Here is an 11,748-nt window from a genome sequence, read left to right as displayed (position 1 = left end):
TTTTCATAATTGTATATCAAACAAGCCACTATTCTCTCACACTATGTGTGTGACACATACTGGGGCATAATTCATTCACATTGATAATTTATGTGCATTCTTTTAATAGCATACTGCTAAACAATACGGTGTCAATACAAACCCATAGTGAAATTAACTTTCCAGATCCTCCTCTTTCTGTAAACATGTATGTTTAAAGATACATTAATTTACTCATGTTTTATTTAATTATGTGTATCTACTTTTATATGTACATTAAAAACTTGAGGGCTCCAGGGGCTGCCCTCCAGGGACCTGGAGGTTGTGGGTTTGTTTCCCGCTCCGAGTGACTGTTTATGAGGAGTTGGTGTGTTCTCCCCGTGTCTGCGTGGGTTTCCTCCCGGTGCTCCGGTTTCCTCCCACAGTCCAAAAACACACGTTGGTAGGATTGGTGACTCAAAAGTGTCCGTGTGTGTGTGTGTGTGTGTGTGTCTGAGTGTCTGTGTTGCCCTGTGAAGGACTGGCGCCTCCTCCAGGGTGTATTCCCGCCTTGCGCCCAATGATTCCAGGTAGGCTCTGGACCCACAATTGGATAAGCGGTTAAATGAATGAATTAAAAACTTGAGAGGTTAAATCTCCTTCAAAATGGAATTGAACCAAAAAATCTGAATTAAAAAGCAGCTTTTTTCAGCAGTAAGTTCTGTGGTGGTTGAAGTGAGGGGTTATATATATATATATATATATATATATATATATATATATATATATATATATATATATATATATATATATCTTGAAAGACCAGCATCCGCCAGTGATATATATATATATCACTGGCGGATGCTGGTCTTTCAAGGAGGGGAAGCTCAATTTCCGCCTACATCATAAAATGTGTCGGTTTATTATACGTAAATTCTACCCCCGTTCCTTTTTAAGAAAATGATCTGTGACCCTGTCGTACCAACAAGGCGTCTTTTCCAAGGACTTAACTAGTATTCTCTCAATGGCCAGCAGAGCTAGGCTTAAACGGCATTGGCCCATTTGAAGTGTGTCCGCCTATGAATGTTTTGTGACGGTGGAGGGGCTCAGCAGCATCAAAAATCCCCACCAGATATAGAAGCTCGATTTGTCGCTAGTCGTTTTTAACAAAGAAAATGCCGCTTAGAGGTTTAAGAAAGTCTCCGGTTCAACTCAGAACAGAATTAAAATGTAATTCTCCCACGCATCTTTACACCAAAGGATCGCTCATTTCGCTGTCAATCAAAAAGGGATTCAGCCTCAGACAGATCATTCAATCATCATGCAGAAGGCCAGCCCACTGCCCCATAGACCCCAGAGACGCTGAGCGTCCGATGGGCGGGACAAAGCCCAGAATTTATCCAATGGCTCGTCTCGATTCCCTGCACTTCGCTGCTTCGCTATTGAACTCTATGGATTTTACCAGTGATAAGAAGCTTATTCTGAACAAAAGTTGAGCGCGTTGTAGTGCATATTAATTCAATGACATGTAGACCCAACAGTATATATTTGATCACTTATTTTTTGACATTTTAGGGGAAGCTGAGCTTCCCTTGCAGTCTTAGAGCAATCGCCTCTGTTATATATATATATATATATATATATATATATATATATATATATATATATATATATATATATATATATATATATATATACGTTCAATAATATAATGTATTATATTTAAATATGTATAATGTTTATACAAAATCTCATAAAACAACAGTGTTCAGAATGTTAAACACTGGAATGTTTCCGTTATTTGGTAAGTTAAGGCTTTATCTTGTTTCAGCAATAACGCAATACACCAATAGGTGGCAGTAAAGAATCATGATTGACGAAATACACGAAATACACAGACTTAACGTGTTAACACGTAAATACCTTAGCGTGTTAACACGAAATTATACGCTACGTGTTAACACGGAGAATCCAACACGTTTAGAGACCAAGGCGTTCCATAGGAACTCAAATTCCACTGTATTTATTTGTTTGACACTTTCATATAGATGGTGCTTAGCTTTTAACATTTTATCAACCAATTAATCTATACTTGATAAAGGAACAGGGCATCACTTGGAACTAGTGATAGATATTTATGAATTGACTTATATGTCTATAAGGGTCTGACTGATAAAACGGTGCTGTAACAAATTCACAGCCTCATTTATTTTGAGTAACACCTCACTCTGGTATTCTGACTTTAATAATCCAGAAATTTTGTCCATTTTCATGTAAAGCTAAACAAAAAGCTGTGCAAATGTAATTTACTCTTGAGAAAGTCAGCAGCGGTGATATGTGTCTGTGTATTCGTGGTGTTATATGGACAGACAAGATTAATTTATTTTTGTTAAATATATAGTAGAATACAAAAGGCTGGGTCACAGAAATATTCTCCAAACATAAAGAAGAAACTATGATGCATATTACCTCAACAACGTTCAACACATTTCTGTTCGAGGCTCCAGTAAAACACTGAGCTGCTCGCCATGGTCAATGGTGGACCTACAGAGCAGAAGCCGCATGAGTGTGTCCCAATCCAGCTCTCAACTCTCAGACCCCTTGAACACGCATTTATTAGGTACCAAAAAGGGTACTTGTCCAGAGAAAAGAGGACATCTGGTCATTGCCGAATGGTTCTGTCGAAATGCATGAGGAGACCATACTGTGGTTTAGTGGCTTTAATCAGAACTGAACATAGACATGCTGGCAGGAACGACACGTGAACGTGAGATCCAACTAATGAGTTACTGAGCATGCGCACTTTCAGCAAGTATGGCCTCCGTTATAGTACACACAGCATAAACAATCATTTGTTAGAATGATTTACAGGTTCCAAATTTAGTTCACAAATTGGAATGTGAAATACAGTTTAGTGGAGCCACCTTAAGTTCTTTCTTTGAAATAGGGCTGAATTAACAGTTCCCACTCGCACATGCGCGTTTCAACATTAGGTGTCAGTCAGTAAGTGCATATGCCTCTTCTAGACTGGGTAGGTAGGGGAAAGATTATTTAAGGTTTTGTACATGAGCAACAGGATTTTATACTGAATATGTTATTTAACAGGGGGCCAGTTAAGATTATAAAGGACAGGTGTTCTTGCGAGTGGATGTGGGTAAGAAGGCGGGCTGCTGAGTTTTGAACCCACCTGGAGCTTAAGGAGAGAAGAAGAATTAGTACTAAAAGAATTAGTATTAGAAGAGAGTTACAGTAATCAGGATTATTTGAGATGAATGCATGGATGACTTTTTCAGCAGCAGACTGAGAGAGGGATGATCTGATTTTTGCTGTTTCGTAAGTGGAAGAATGAGGTTTCACAAGGGAGTTAACATTTAGATCAAGTTTAAGTGTGGAGTATAACCCCCATTTTTCCAACTGGAATACAAACCGGATTCCCAAAAAGTTGGGACACTAAACAAATTGTGAATAAAAACTGAATGCGATGATGTGGAGGTACCAACATCTAATATTATATTCAGAATAGAACACAAATCACCGATCAAAAGTTTAAACTGAGAGAATGTATCATTTTAAGGAAAAAATATATTGTTTCAAAATTTCATGGCGTCAACAAATACCCAAAAAGTTGGGACAAGGCCATTTTTTACCACTGCATCCCCCCTTCTTCTTACAACACTCAACAGACGTCTGGGGACAGAGGAGACCAGTTTCTCAAATTTAGAAATAGGAATGCTCTCCCATTCATGTCTAATACAGGCCTCAAACTGTTCAATCGTCTTGGGCCTTCTTTGTCGCACCTTCCTCTTTATGATGCGCCAAATGTTCTCTATATATGAAAGATCTGGACTGCAGGCTGACTTTTTCAGTGACCGGATCCTTCTCCTACGTAGCCATGATATGGTTATTGCTGCAGAATGTGGTCTGGCATTATCTTGTTGAAAAATGCAGGGTCTTCCCTGAAAGAGATGACGTCTAGATGGGAGCATATGTTGTTCTAGAACCTGAACATAGTTCTCTGCATTAATGGTGCCTTTCTAGACATGCAAGCTGCCCATGCCACAAGCACTCATGCAACCCCATACCATCAGTGTTCCATAAAGAACGTGACTCATCTGACCACAGAACAGTCTTCCATTTTCCAGAATCGGCCCAGATCTACCTTGCTAGCTGGGTTGTGTCCCAGTCATTCCATCAATATTCTAAAATATTACAATATTAACAAAGCTTAACTATAATTGTATGGCATTTAAACAAGTTAAAATAATGATACTATTTATTTAACATTTTTTACATCATTTTCCAGACAGTTACCAGTATTGACTTTTATTTTTAGATGTGGGCCACATATGATTAATACGCAGTATTTAATAAAATGCTCTGATCAGTGTAGTGTGCTAACTGCAATGGCATTCGCTTTGCCAGTCAACAGTGCCAACGTGCAGCCGGGCCAGATGCAGGGTGCCACATTTGCGCCGAGCCTCAGCTAGCTGACCGTGCCAACGTTAGGGTGACCACACGTCCTCTTTTACCCGGACATGTCGTGTTTTTAAGACTTAAAAAAATGTCCAGGCGGAATTTCACAAACGTCTGGGATTTTGTTTTTCTAGACTTTACATAGAATTTTGAGAAGTGTTTCGTTCACAAACTAGTCCCACCCTCCCCTACTCCGTTTGGTTCGCTTGAGTGAGAAGAGGGTGAAGTAACCTAAAATCCTCGGATTGCACGGTCTGACTCTAGAGCTACCGTTATTGGTGGATAACCTTCTCTGTAAACATTTAATTGGTCAGTCTGCACGTCAGTAGTCCTTGTTTATGTCAGGCAAAGCTCGTGTACCTACCCTCATCTTGAGCAGCTATGCCGAAACATAAATGTAAGTTCTCGGATGAATTAATAAAGAAATTTGCATGTTTTGTGTAGCAAATAAAGGTGTAAAGGACCTAAAAGCACACATAGGTTCAGCTAAGCATACAACGGCAGCCAAGGGCGAGAGTGCAAGATTGGCCACCAGGCTGGTCAAATTTAGCCATGAAACCTGCTTTCAGTTTCTATTAATATTTTATTAGCTCCCAGACAATCCTTCTGGATAGACATTGCCAGTGTGAAACGAACTTGAGCATAATAAATATTTGCCAAACACATCTGAATGTTTCTTACGAGAAGTATCAGAAATTGCTTGCCCTGTAGCTTGGAAAAGAGATTTCATAAAACTTTCTAAAGAATATCTTATGAATGTTGGACAGCTAAAGGCTAGAAGTTAATGCATTCATGAGTGGCTGTAGTAATAAAATATTTAGCATTGTACGTGAGAGGGAATGTTGGTAGATGGGGTGAAGCACAAGTTTGGACATTGCTGGTGGACGTGGGAAAAAAGCTGCAGGCCCCAGAGTGCATTGTGTTAATTACATTGCGGCCAGATATGGTGCTGTACTCTGTAACTAAACAGATGGTTAACTCTATGAAATATACTGTTCCATTTGAGGATGCAGTAGCTGAATCTTTAGAAATGAAGAAGTTGAAGTATGTGGACTTAACAGGTGGCAGGCACATGTAAGACCGTTGGAGATAATGGTTAGAGGATTTGTAGCCAAATCGGCCACATACCTGCTTGTGCAGTTCGGCATCATTCGGAAATTCCCATGTTTTGTGTAGCAAATAAAGGTGTAAAGGACCTAAAAGCACACATAGGTTTAGCATACAACGGAATTGTGCCAGATGCAGGGTGCCACATTCACGCCGAGCCTCAGCTAGCCGACTGTGCCAACGTGCAGCCGGAATTGGGTCAGATGCAGGGTGCCGCATTCACGCCAAACTTCAGCCAGCCGAAAGTGCCAACGTGCAGCCAGACTTGGGTCAGATACAGGGTGCCTCATTCACGCCTAGACGGCAGCTAGCCAACAGTGCCAACGTGCAGCTGGAACTGGGCCACATGCAGGGTGCCGCATTCACGCCGTATCACGGCCAGCCGACAGAGCCAACGTGCAGCCGGAATTGGGCCAGACGCAGCATGCCGCATTCACGCAGAGACGGCAGCCAGCCGACAGTGTCGAAACTGAGCCAGAATCGGCCCAGATCTACCTTGCTAGTTGGGAAGCTACAGCTCAGTTTGTCAGCTTTACACCTCAAAGAAGCTGATTTTCTGAACAGTAGGGTATTCAGATATTTGTTAATTGTATATGTATTCGGTTAAAATGTTGTTTTTTTGAGGTTTGAATATTTTTGAATAAATGTGATTATTGATAAAGGCAACCCTCCACCACATTCATGCTTCAGCAGTAAAAACCCCACTCTACCCGTATTCAGGCTTATCAACATAAAAGTCTTTGTGCGAATGAGGCCTAAAACTCAGTCATATAAAACAGCCTTAACATGCTAAAACAGCACACTTACACAGAAGCGTGGCAACGCCACAGTTCATTTTGTCAGCTTTGTGCCTGAAATTAGAGCACCTCCACTCAAACTAGTTAAATTGTGTATGCTCTGTGCCCTTAGTTAGTGAGCTAGCTCGCAGGTTGGAGAGCGTAACAAGCGAAGCCACACTTTGAGCCAGGTGCAGCCTGGAGAGAGGGATATTAAAGCAGGGGTCTGAAGCAGATTTTGTTAATGACAACAATGTACACCACCCCACTCTCCAAGTATTCGAATATTCGCTGAATATCCCAGCTGAAGTTCAGGAGTCCAAAGAATTGTATTCGGGACAGACCCAAAAATCAAATCAAATGTACTTAAACATCTGTTATTTATTGACTTGGCATATTCTGGACAAGGAATAATAGGGCTACATTCACACAGCAGGTAAAGAGGCCCAAATCCGATCATCATAGGTGACATGGATGTGTTATTCATGCGGCTGTGTGAGCATCACAAATCGCATTGAATCTGGCTTTTTCATATCAGATTTGGGCCATTTTCATATATGTTACTGAAATCGGATCCATGGAAATTTGACTGTTTGAACATCCAGGTCTGAATTAATGTGATTTTTACATCATTCTGGCCACTGAGAATGATCTCTGGACTATGGTCCAAAGCATTTTTTTATTTAAGGTGTTTAAGAAGTGGAAATGACCAGGTCAAAGAATTTGTGAAAAAAAAAATATATATATATATTCAAAACGAGAAACCTGTGAAAATCCTGACACCAGGTTCCCATCTCCCATTTAGGAGAAAATAAAACTCATGGGGTTTTTTTTATATAAAACAAACAAGTATGGAGCTTCTTTTTTAGCAGTATCATTTTTATATTATTCATGTATGAAGCTGTATAAATGTGGCTCATGGAAATATTAAATTAATGTCAATGCTTAACTAGTTCTCTTTTGAGGCATTGTATTCATGAGAGACCCGGGAAATTTGCGCTTACATTGAAAGAAATATTAGTTCATGGTTTAGTATTCTTTACAGACTTTAAGTAATACCCTGTTTTTAAAATAGAACTAATTTGGAATACAACGCAGTAAAAACACCAGTCCGGTCCAATTCCTTCATTTAAAAAATTAAAGTGCTTTGTATGAAATGGACATTTCTTTCTTGTCAGCATCTGAAGCTTTGTTCTTTGCGCATGTGGGTTAGTTTAGGAGTCTGTTCAGACTTATGTCAGATATAGGTCACGTTATATAGACAGTGTGAACAGCAGAACAAAAAAATCAGATTTGGTCCGTTTTTACCTGTTGCGTGAACATAACCATAGATACTCACACGAGAGCCTCTGGAAAGACCTGTTGATGATCTTCCCAAGTTTGGCAAACTAGGGTGGTGGATCCGCAGATGATTTCTTATGTTTGTTGTACTGGCACCTTTTACCGCCACCATTTTATTGCAAATCTGACTGTTCTGACGAGTTGTGCTACCTTGTTGAAATGTACTTTTATACTTATAGTTGCTCAAGTAAAACACATACTCAGATAAATGTAGTGTAACAAAATGCTGCCAACACTAGTATAAGCAAGAGATATGCATAGCCTAAATCTACTTACTCATTTGTCTCACCTTATTTGTTTAAAAAATATTCAAGTAATTGATATTCTGTTTTTTGGGTTTGAAATTAAATATAAAATTATCAGCAATTAGCTCAAATACTCACGATCACACTATATTGACTAATAATAATAATTAGCACTTAAAATATCAGAAATACAAAAGGAGAATATCTGTAATATTTTTTGAAGCTACAAGGGTTGGACAATGAAACTGAAACACCTGGTTTTAGACCACAATAATTTATTAGTATGGTGTAGGGCCTCCTTTTGCAGCCAATACAGCATCAATTCATCTTGGGAATGACATATACAAGTCCTGCACAGTGGTCAGAGGGATTTTAAGCCATTCTTCTTGCAGGATAGTGGCCAGGTCACTACGTGATGCTGGTGGAGGAAAACGTTTCCTGACTCGCTCCTCCAAAACACCCCAAAATGGCTCAATAATATTTAGATCTGGTGACTGTGCAGGCCATGGGAGATGTTCAACTTCACTTTCATGTTCATCAGAGCAATCTTTCACCAGTCTTGCTGTGTGTATTGGTGCATTGTCATCCTGATACATGGCACCGCATTCATGATACAATGTTTGAACCATTGGATGCACATGGTCCTCCAGAATGATTTGGTAGTCCTTGGCAGCCCATCTAGCCCAAGTATTTCGGCCAAGTGAATTCCATGATATGGCCCAAACCATCACTCATCCACCCGCATGCTTCACTCTGGGCATGCAACAGTCTGGGTGGTACGCTTCTTTGGGGCTTCTCCACACCGTAACTCTCCCAGATTTGGGGAAAACAGTAAAGGTGGACTCATCAGAGAACAATACATGTTTCACATTGTCCACAGCCCAAGAGTTGGCATGCATTGGCATGAGTGACCAAAGGTTTGGCTATAGCAGCCCGGCCGTGTATATTGACCCTGTGGAGCTCACAACGGACAGTTCTGGTGGAAACAGGAAAGTTGAGGTGCAGATTTAATTCTGCCGTGATTTGGGCAGCTGTGGTTTTACGTGTTTTGGATACAATCCGGGTTAGCACCCGAACATCCCTTTCAGACAGCTTCCTCTTGCGTCCACAGTTTATCCTGTTGGATGTGCTTGTCCTTCTTGGTGGTATGCTGACATTATCCTGGATACCGTGGCTCTTGATACATCACAAAGACTTGTTGTCTTGGTCACAGATGCCAATAAGATGTGCACCAACAATTTGTCCTCTTTTGACCTCTGGTATGCCACCCATAATGTTGTGTGCATTGCAATATTTTGAGCAAAACTGTGCTCTTACCCTGCTAATTGAACCTTCACACTCTTACTGGTGCAATGTGCAATTAATGAAGATTAGCCACCAGGCTGGTCCAATTTAGCCATGAAATGATTTTAGTAGAGGTGTAATTTTAAGGAAAATACCCTGTACTGCATTAATTTAATTTATGGCTTAATTATCATTTATGCAATTTCTCTTGAAATTATATGATTAACACAGTCACACCGACAACCCGAGGCTCTACACAGGTCACTGGATCAGTCAACATTAAAAAAGGCAATGTTTCTGAAAAATATTTTTTATTTCCTCCTTAAGTCTAATCAGTCCTCCACACAGAACAAACACTTCAGAAACTACTTTAACAATGTTAAGGCTTTAAATGGAATTAATTTTGTAGTAAATGCACCCATCTGTAAAAAAGTATGTAAATATATTATTTTGTTAATTTAGTGATTTAAATGTTGCATGAGGCAGGTTATGTAATTTTCATTCAAATGTTGTTAGGCTTAAATTATCAGTTTAAACTGAGAAATACTTCTTTTTAAATACCCCAGTATTGCTCTGCATAGTTTCATATTCCCACCTGATCTAAATGTATATTGTTAGTTAGTAATCCCCTATCCTGAGCTAAAAGTTGAGCAGAGCAGGAAAACACAATAAAAAATAAAATTACTTTTATAATATTTACATTCACCCTGCAAAGGACTGGTGCTCCCTCCAAAGTGTGATCCCGCCTTGTGCCCAGGTAGGCTCCTGACCCATCGCGACCCTGAATTGGATAAGCGGTTAGTCAATGAATGAATGAATGAATATTGACCATAAGCCACTATGTGCACAGGAGCCACGGTTCTGTTGTGTGTACTGTTCTTCTGCTGTGTGTACCGGCACAGGAGCCGCTGTGCTGCTGTGTGTACCGGAACAAAAGGGGACAGTAAAATCTTGGCTAGAGCTGGCTTTCCGGTTGAGGAGAGCAAACTGTTTCTTTGATGATATGGGTCCAGTTAGATTGACTAGGGGGAGGGGACACTTAATTTGGGAATTTTTGGGATTGTTTGTTGTTAATGTGTTGGGTACATTCTGGGGAGAGGGGTTGTTTTTGTGTTTGTTTTGTATATGTTTCTGGGTGGGTGTTCATGTGTGTACTTGCAAGAAGCAAAGTCATGAACTACATCACTTGCATCGCTGTGTGTGTGTGATAAGCCGTGAACAAGAAAAACTAAAACACACAAGGGCAGGACTAATACACAAAACCAAAAGCAAAACAAACAAACATCAGACAAAAAAAATGCAGCACTAAGTCCAACACAAGAGAAACAACAAAATGGCTTTACTTAAAAAAGATACAAAATCCAGGAACTAACCCACAACAAAACCTGAACCTAGATTGAGGTTGCATGCCGTGACAACTTCTCTGACACCGTTTTACATTATTTCTCACCTGAGTTATAGCTTTACTGTGAGTAAAATGTAGCTAAAATAGTTTCTCTGAATGGTGTGTTAGATTATACAGGGTGGACCATTTATATGGATACACTTTAATAAAATGGGAATGGTTGGTGATATTAACTTTCTATTTGTGGCACATTAGTATATGGGAAGGAGGAAACTTTTCTAGATGGGTGGGGACCATGGTGGCCATTTTGAATTCGGCCACTTTGGATCCAACTTTTGTTTTTTCAACTGGAAGAGGGTCATCTGACACATCAAACTTATTGGGAATTTCACAATAAAAACAATGGTTTTAACGTAACTTTATTCTTTCATGAGTTATTCAGAAGATTCTACCACTTATAAAATGTGTTCAAAGTGCTGCCCATTGTGTTGGATAGTCAATGCAACCCTCTTCTCCAACTCTTCACACACTGATAGCAACACCGCTGGAGAAATGCTAGCACAGGCTTCCAGTATCTGTAGTTTCAGGTGCTGCATATCTCGTATCTTCACAGCATAGACAATTGCCTTCAGATCACCCCAAAGATAAAAGTCTAAGGGGGTCAGATCGGGAGACCTTGGGGGCCATTCAACTGGCCCACGATGACCAATCCACTTTCCAGGAAACTGTTCATCTAGGAATGCTCGGACCTGACACCCATAATGTGGCGGTGCACCATCTTGCTGGAAAAACTTAGGGAACGTGCCATCTTCAGCTCATAAAGAGGAGAACACATCATCATATAGCAGTTTCGCATATCCAGTGGCCTTGCGGTTTCCTTGGATGAAGAATGGCCCCACTATCTTTGTACCCCATATACCACACCATACCATCAAGATGTGCAGCACCTGAAACTACAGATACTGGAAGCCTGTGCTAGCATTTCTCCTGTGGTGTTGCTATCAGTGTGTGAAGAGTGGAAAAAGAGGGTTGCATTGACAATCCAACACAATGGGCAACACTTTGAACACATTTTATAAGTGGTTCGAAACTTGTAAATAACTCATGAAGGAATAACGTTATGTTATGTACATAATTATGTTATGTACACCATTGTTTTTCTTGTGAAAATCCCAATAATTTTCATGTGTCACATGACCCTCTTCCCATTGAAAAAACA

The sequence above is a fragment of the Hoplias malabaricus genome, chromosome 14 (genome assembly GCF_029633855.1).
Source record: "Hoplias malabaricus isolate fHopMal1 chromosome 14, fHopMal1.hap1, whole genome shotgun sequence".
Lineage (NCBI taxonomy): Eukaryota > Metazoa > Chordata > Actinopteri > Characiformes > Erythrinidae > Hoplias > Hoplias malabaricus.
Note: the sequence above shows the minus strand (reverse complement) of the source record.